At 41.2% G+C, this 8201-nt stretch overlaps 1 pseudogene; it reads right to left on the bottom strand.

Annotated features, from left to right (window-relative positions):
- Positions 1-6839: 6839 nt before the first annotated feature.
- Positions 6840-7424, bottom strand: LOC122482536 (annotated as a pseudogene).
- Between the last annotated feature and the right edge of the window lie 777 nt (positions 7425-8201).

Raw genomic sequence — 8201 nt, 5'->3', positions numbered from 1 at the left:
TTTCAGGCTACCACTTATGATCATGATTTCCCAAAACAGCCTTACGCAGAAAATAATTCACTCAAAGTGTACTGCTGGGGTTGGATCCACAGCGCGAGCAGAGAGCGGACCCTGGAGAGTCCTGGGCAGACACACAACCAGTGCCGGCCTAGTTACACTCACGCCCCCGCCCGGCCTAGTTACACTCACGCCCCCGCCCGGGGTGAGCCACAGGGGCCAAAGGCAGCCAGTCAGCTCACAGCCACCTGCCTGAGGGCCCCGCCCCAACCGCCTGTCGCGGCCCAGGGAGCAGCGGCCCAGAAGGGCTCACCCCGAGGCACCTACCGGGACAGGAAGGTCATTGCAAGGAAGGTTTTGGAAACAGTGAAATGGTTCGATGTAAGAAACAGACAAGGTTTCATCGACAGGAACGACACCAAGGAAGATGGGTTTGTACCCCAGACGGCCACAAAGAAGAATGACTCCAGGAAGGACCTTCGCAGTGCAGCAATTGCACGGACTGTGGAGTTCGATGTTGTTGAAGAAGGGTGCAGAGGGAGTAAACGCTCCAGGTCCTGGCGGAGCCCCAGGGCCAGGGAGGAAATATGCCAGGGGCGGGCCGCTCGCCACCGCGCGGGGTCCTCCCTACAATTGCCTGCGTAAGTGCCAGAACAGAGAGAGAGGGAAAGAAGGCGAGATGGGAGAGTGCTCCCGAAGGCCAGATCCCTCAGCACCCGCCCTTACCTGGGCCACGGTGCCCGCCTGACCTCAAGGAGACCCTATGGGCGGGCGTCAACCGCTGTCCTCACTCCTCCCGTGCGGGGAGAAGGGATGGGGGATGCTGACCTGGGGGGTGCAGGAGAACAAGGTAGAGGGTAAGACAGAGTGTGGACGGGGGTAGAGATCGTGATTCCGTAGGAGTCCCCCGCGGCAAGGACGGCCTAGAGAGGAGGGCAATGAAGAAGGTTATGGAAAATCAAGGACGTGAGACCCAAGGTCAACAGACACCTAACGCTGATAGTACTGCGCCTTCGAATGCCAACACAGACACCCAGGACACCCGAAACCACAAGATGGCAAAGAGACCAAAGCCGTCCGTCCACCAGCTGAGAATGCGGCCTCTCCAGAGGGCGAGACTGAATAAATGCCAGCTTACCCTTTCTACTGTCTTAACCACCCAGCAAGAAGAAATGAATATGAAATCCCAGCAATAATAAATGAAGGAGGGGTGCCTGGGTGGCTCAGTCGGTTGAGTGTCTGACTTCGGCTGGGGTCGTGATCTGGCTACTCGTGGGTTCAGCCCCAAGTTGGGCTCTGTGCTGACCAGCTCAGAGCCTGGAGCCTGCTTGGATTCTGTCTCCCTCTTCCTCTGCCCCTCCCCTGCTCATGCTCTGCCTCTCTCTCTCTCTCAAGAATAAATAAACATTTAAAAATTAAAAGAAAAAGAAAAAGAAAGAAATGAACGTAAGATTGGAGTGGAAGACCTTAAATGCTTGCTTTTTACCTGTTGACCAGGTAGCGAGAACAGTCTGCATTATTTATGCAACATGGGTTTTTTTTTTTTTTTTTTTTTACCTCAAGATGTATCTTTTTGCTAATGATAAATGTGTGGGGTTTTTTTGTATTTGTTTCATTTTGTTTTAATTTTAATTTAATTTAATTTTATTTATTTAAAAATTTTTTTTTAATGTTTATTTATTTTTGAGAGAGACAGAGACAGAATGCGAGTAGGTTGGGGGAGAGAGAGAGGGAGACACAGAATCTGAAGCAGGCTCCAGGCTCCGAGCTGTCAGCACAGAGCCTGACGCAGGGCTCGAACTCACGAGCTGTGAGATCATGACCTGAGCTGAAGTCGGATGCTCAACCGACTGAGCCACCCAGGTGCCCCTTAATTTTATTTTTTGTAATGTTTATATTTGAGAGACAGAGAGAGACAGAGTGTGAATGGGGGAGGGGCAGAGAGAGAGGGAGACAGAATCCGAAGCAGGCTCCAGGCTCTGAGCTGTTAGCACAGAGCCCGAAGCGGGGCTGGAACTCACAAACTGTCAGATCATGACCTGAGCCACAAACCTTAAGGTCATGACCTGAGCCTGAGCCGAAGTGGGAGCCACCCAGGCGCCCCAGTTTCGGACTTTAAACTAGTTTAAAGTCTGGTTTTTCTCAACACACCTTTAAAGGTTTTAGTATTGTTTCATGTCTGGTCGAGTTGAGATTTTAAGAACCCTCATTTTTAAATTTTGTAATAAAAGCTTACAACTTGATTTTTTTTTTCAAAAAAGTCAGCAAACAGCAAGCACCTGTTAATACAGGCCTTAACTAATAAACAAAAAGCCCAAAACTATTCAATGGTTTTTGACATATTACTTTATTATTTTTTAAAAAGTGGTAGTAAATAGACGTAACAAAATTTGCTATTTTAACCATTCAAAAAACATTTTTTTGAGAAAGAGTGAGAGTGTGAGTGGTGGAGGGGCAGAGGAAGAGGGAGAGAGAGAATCCCAAGCAGCCTCCATCCCTGTGTGGAGCCGGGAGCTTGACCCCCAGCGCTTGATCTCACCAGCTGATCATGACCTGAGCTGAAATCAAGAGTCCCACGCTTAACTGACCAAGCCAGGCAGATACCCGTATTTTAACCATTTTAAAGTGTAGAGTTCAGTGGCATTAATTATATTTGCAACGTATGCAACCATAACCACTCTTTCCAAAAGCATTTGCATTACCCCAAACAGAAACTTGTAACCATTAAATGATAACTTCCCATTCCCCCTCCCTCAAGTTTTGATAACCTTTAGTCTAATTTTTGTTTCTATGAGTTTTCCTATTCTAGATATTTCATATAAGTGGATCATACAGTATTTGTCCTTTTGTAACTGGCTTATTTCACTTCGCGTAATAGTTTCAAGGTTTATCCGTGTTACCGTATGTATCAAGACTTCATTTCTTTTAAATATTTCGTTGTCCGCACTACCTTTTGTTTGTTCATTTATTTGTTGGTGGACACTTGGGTTGTTTATACCTCTTGGCTATTGTGAGTAAAGCTGCAATGAACATTGGTGTACAAGTATCTGTTTGAGTCTGCTTTCAATTCCTTTGGATACAAACCCAGGAATGGAGACTAAAACAAGATTTTAGTGAAACACTTTTATTTTAAATTGGGAAACATTGTAAACATTGAGAAAAGTAGAGAAATGATAGGGATTACCAACACCCTATGAAGATAAAATAGATATTAATAGTCTATCATGTTTGGTTTAAATGTTTTTAAAAGAATCAAAACGTTATAGAAATAGCAAAAGCCCTACCCCCTCATTCATTCCTTTTCCCTAACGTTACCACTTCTCTAACCACTGTCTCAAAGTTTCTGTGTATTCTTCCCATGCACTTTTAAAACAATTTGACTATATAAATTTTTGTGTGTAGGTATATGAATATAGAAAACAATATATGTTATAATTTGAGGTATTTAAAAATATGCATAAATGTTATAATGTTGCAATATTGTTTTACGTCTTTTCCCCCCCACTCAACATTGTGTTTGGGGCTTTATCCTTGTTGACACATTTGGTGCATTAATTTTAACTGCTGTATGATGTTAAACAATATTTAATTAAATTTTAAAATATTCTGGGATTTCCTTGTAACTGCTAAGTTTAACCTTCTCGTGTGTTTATTTTTATTATTGATGTATGTAGATTTCTACTATCCTGTTTTGTTCTTTCTAATTTCTGTTTATTTTGAGTTTCTTTTCTGCCCCTTTCTTGTCTCCTATTAGATAAAATTTTCTTTATTTCCGCTCCCTCCTCTATTGCTCCTTCTATTTCTTTTATTTTAGCAATTACCCTTAAATTTTTAATATGAATGCTAAACATAAATTCTCCAATTGTTCAGTATCTCTTCTTTTGTCTCGAATAACACAAGGACAGTAAGTGGCTTTAACTGATTCCTCCCTCCCATTTTGTTTTATTGTTTGCTAGTATTTTAGTGCTATATTAAAAAAATACCTCCAAATTACTTTAATTAGTATTATTGTTGTTTTATTATTATTTCATTCAAACAATGCATGTTCAAATTGATCCTTTTTCCTCTTAATTTTGCTTCTTACATCTCATTCTTTCTACCTGGATTCAGTTTTTTTTATTGCTGAAGTGCATATGTTAGTAGTTTGCCTGAAATGTCTTTTTTTAAGTTTTTTTATTTATTTGAGAAAGAGAAAGAGAGATCATGGGGAAAGGGAGAGAGAGAGAGGGAGAATCCCAAACAGACTCCACACTGTCAGCACAGAGCCTGATGCAGGGCTTGATCTCACGACCTGCTCACATCATTACCTGAGCAGAAATCAAGAGTCGGATACTTAACCAACTGAGTCACCCAGGTAGGTGCCCCTTGTTTGAAAATGTCTTTATCCTTATGTGATAGTTTAGCTGGGGCTAGTAGTCTAGGTTAACAGGTATTTTTGTCTCAGTATTTTGGAGACATTTTTCTAGCCTCTGTTGATGTTATTAGGAAGTATGTTGTTAGTCTAATTACCATTTGTGGTGACCTGTCTGTTCTCCCAGGCTACTTTTAGAATCTCCTTTATGTCTTTGATGTTTTATGATTTTGTTACCAATGGGAGATTCTGTGTTGTGTGAATAGAGGTCTTGGTTCTTGGATGCCCTATGCTAGAATAAAGGCATCCAGAAGGAAAGCAGCAAGCCCGAAGCAGTTTCTTTGGGACAGTATACTCTCAAGATGGGAGAGTGGGCAGGAAAAGAGGTGGCAACTTCCCTGAGGCTACAGGGGTCGTGGACAGGGTGGTAGAGGCTAGTGGAGGCTGCCTCCAATCATTTGGAGGGGGGGGGGTGCTCCTCCCACTGACTGGGGAGGAGTTTTTGACCCTACAAGGTTTGTACCAGAACATTATGGCAGCTTTTCCCCCGTGCAGAGAGGGAACTATAATTCAAAAGCATTCTAATGAGTCTAGGGGTTACCCTGGGGCAGAGGTATAAGAGGAGGGTGCTTGTTCTGCACCTGTGGTTCTTGATTTGTCAGCCCCGGGATACTGGAAGCCACAAGGCCAGGATGATGAGAGCCACAAAATCAGGATGTGCCCTGGGGGTTCTAATGTATAACCCATTTTTCCCCACCCTTGTCTCCAGCTCTAGTCTGCCTGCCTACTCTATTAGTTTCAATACAATTGGCCAGGATATGGACTTCTAAAATTCTGTTTGGAAATGTAATGCTCTTTTTCTGGATTTATGTCTTTCATTAATTGAGGAAAACTTCAGCTATTATAAATCAAACGTTTTTATTTCTTTCCTTCTAGAACATCTACTAGATATATATTAGACCCTATCTTTCTATCCCAACCACTCTTTCATATTGTTCATTTCGTTATCATTTTGTGCTGAATCTTGTAAATAATTTTTACTTCCAACTCTTATTCCTGTAAAATATTGACAAAAAGACTCTCCGAAGTTTAAAACCTTTTAAAAACATATAACTTCATATTGTTTTTATATCACTTGAGTAGAAGCTCCAGTGTAATGTCAACTGACTCTGCAAGAGACACAGTATAAAGGCGTGGTGTACATCATTGTCTCCCAAACAGCAAAGGGTAATGGACATGCTCTCAAATTCCAATACCTGTGCTAATCGTTATCCCAGTACATACACTGATAGGCACCCTAGAGTTGGAGGACTTTTCTGAGTGTAAACTTCAACAGCTTCTATTTTATGTTTCATCTTATTTATTGTTTTCAAAACTTCCTGCATTTTAAATCTCTTTACAACTTTTCTTTATCCATAGCTAAACTTCCTTTTTTCTCTCCTTATCCTAAGCAATTAGATAATTGAACGATCGATGTCCACAAATCGAAAAATCAAACACAGAACTCTTCAGCCAGGTTGCATGAGATATATATTTAAACACATAAAATTCCCTAGTGCTTTGCGACTAATTTAATTTAATTTAATTTTTATTTTAGAAAGAGGGAGAGTGCAAGTGAGGGGGAAAATAAGCTTTATCATGAGGATATGCAGAACTTCCAATGTATTTTTAAATACAAGTAGAACTTAGCATAGCATTTTTTTTATTTTGGGGTTCTTGTTTAATTTACAAAACAACAAGTATTCCAATTATTATCAATCATTTTAAAATACATTAAAAAGAACACAGAAACTGAAATCATCACCTGTTTTAAGACAGAATTTAGAGGGGCGCCTGGGTGGTTCAGTCGGTTGAGCATACAACTCTTGATTTTGGCTTAGGTCATGATCCCAGGATCGTGGGACTGAGCCCCGTATCAATGGGGAAAGGGAGAGAGAGAGAATCCCAAACAGACTCCACACTGTCAGCACAGAGCCTGACATGCTCAGCGTGGAACCTGACACGGGGCTCAATCCCACGATCCTGGGATCATGACCTAAGCCAAAATCTTGAGTTGTATGCTCAACCGCCTGAACCACCTAGGTGCCCCTCTAAATTCTATCTTAAAACAAGTGATGATTTCAGTTTCTGTGTTCTTTTTAATGTATTTTGAAATGATTGATAATAATTGGAATACTTTTTGTTTTGTAAATTAAACAAGAACCCCAAAATAAAAAAATGCTATGCTCAGTTCTACTTGTATTTAAAAATACACTGGAAATTCTGCAAATCCTCATGATAAAGTTTATTTTCAATGCACAGTACTTCAATTTTGATGACATGGTTTTTTATGACACGTCTTTTTTCAGGCTGAGCACTCAAATGGGAAATTCCTGTAGATTTCCAAGTGGCCTTGGTGCCAGTGATGCATATTGCTTCCCTCCTAATGATGATGGATAACTTTCATCGACATTTTTTCACCTGATCAGCATTCGGAGCATAATGCTAGTAACTAAGCTGAGGCAGCTGTGCTGCAAAATATCAAACACCACGTCTGAAGATGAATCCTGTCAGCATAACTGAACAGCAGCGGTGCCAAAGAAACTGCCAAAATCAACCGGGCTGCGATGTTTACTTTGCTGACGAACGTTGGCTTTAATTTAGCAGTGACACAGCAAGGATTGAAAAACTTAGCAACTGTTCTCAGCATTGGAAGAATTCAATAGCGGACATAAAAATATTGGTAGGCACCAATATTATATCTGTGACGTTATCATATAAGCAAGTGAAACTGGAGTAAGACCTGCATAGATCAAGCTAATATATAGGGTGCCATTGGGATTTTACCAGCAAGTGGACCAAGAACGTTTCCCAAATTGACTCACAATTGTCCCAATTTCAAGCAATAAATCCACCCAACAGATCAGTGAACCCAACTAACGCAAAAACTCCTCGGGCAACACCAAAATCTTCTCCAGTAATCCAAGAGCCCCAAACCGGGGCCAAGTTGATTCTCGTCATTGACAACATACATGGAATCGTCCGTGGGTTTCCTTACAGGCTTGGTGGTGCTTGCCAGGCCCCATCGTCTGCCTGGAGCCTCAGTGGCAGTTATGAGGACCACCTTTCTTGTGCCCAAGCAAAGGCCCCTCCCAGGGGATTAATATCTCTCATCTAGTTGACTTGTTTTCTCTTCGGGTGTCTAACACCAGGTGTCAGGTGTCTGCCTCATCCACTGTTTACAGCTTCAATGACTTTTTTTTTTTAATTTTTAGAAATTCTATTTAAAAAAAAATATACCCATTGGTTTTCACAGTGACACCTTTTTATTAGGGTTTATTTCTTCATTAATTAATTTAAATATACTTATGTCCTATCTCTTAGATTTCAATCCCGTTATCTCACGTTTTTAGGGCTCAAATCCTGCTATTTACTGTCTGCTGACTTGTGCACGTGGTGATGTTCTCCTCAAGTGTTTTGAAAATGTTGATTCTGAGCTCATCACTGATGAGCCTTGCTTGTTTTTCCTAAGAGAAATTCTTGTGGCCCGGCTTGGCCTCCCTCCAGAATTTTCCACTTAATTTTCTCAGAATTAAGTGAGCTATCACTGGCTTGGGATCAATTATTAGAATTCCTTGGCCTGCAGTTTCTGGGACCGTGAGAATAACCAAAAAGAAATACCCAAGAGAAAATCAAATACAAATCCTCATGAAATAAAGCTCCAGGTTTGCATATTCTTGACTGAAACTATTTTATTTTTTTTTTCTCACTTAGATTCTAGGTGAAAACAGAGATATTCTTTGCTATCATTCAGTGCTGGTGGATGGATTTTGTTTTTCTAGTTTACGTTTTTACTGAGCCTTTTACTTGTAGA

Source organism: Prionailurus bengalensis, chromosome D1 (genome assembly GCF_016509475.1).
Source record: "Prionailurus bengalensis isolate Pbe53 chromosome D1, Fcat_Pben_1.1_paternal_pri, whole genome shotgun sequence".
In the NCBI taxonomy this organism is placed as follows: Eukaryota; Metazoa; Chordata; class Mammalia; order Carnivora; family Felidae; genus Prionailurus; species Prionailurus bengalensis.
This window is presented reverse-complemented; position numbering and strand designations above follow the sequence as displayed.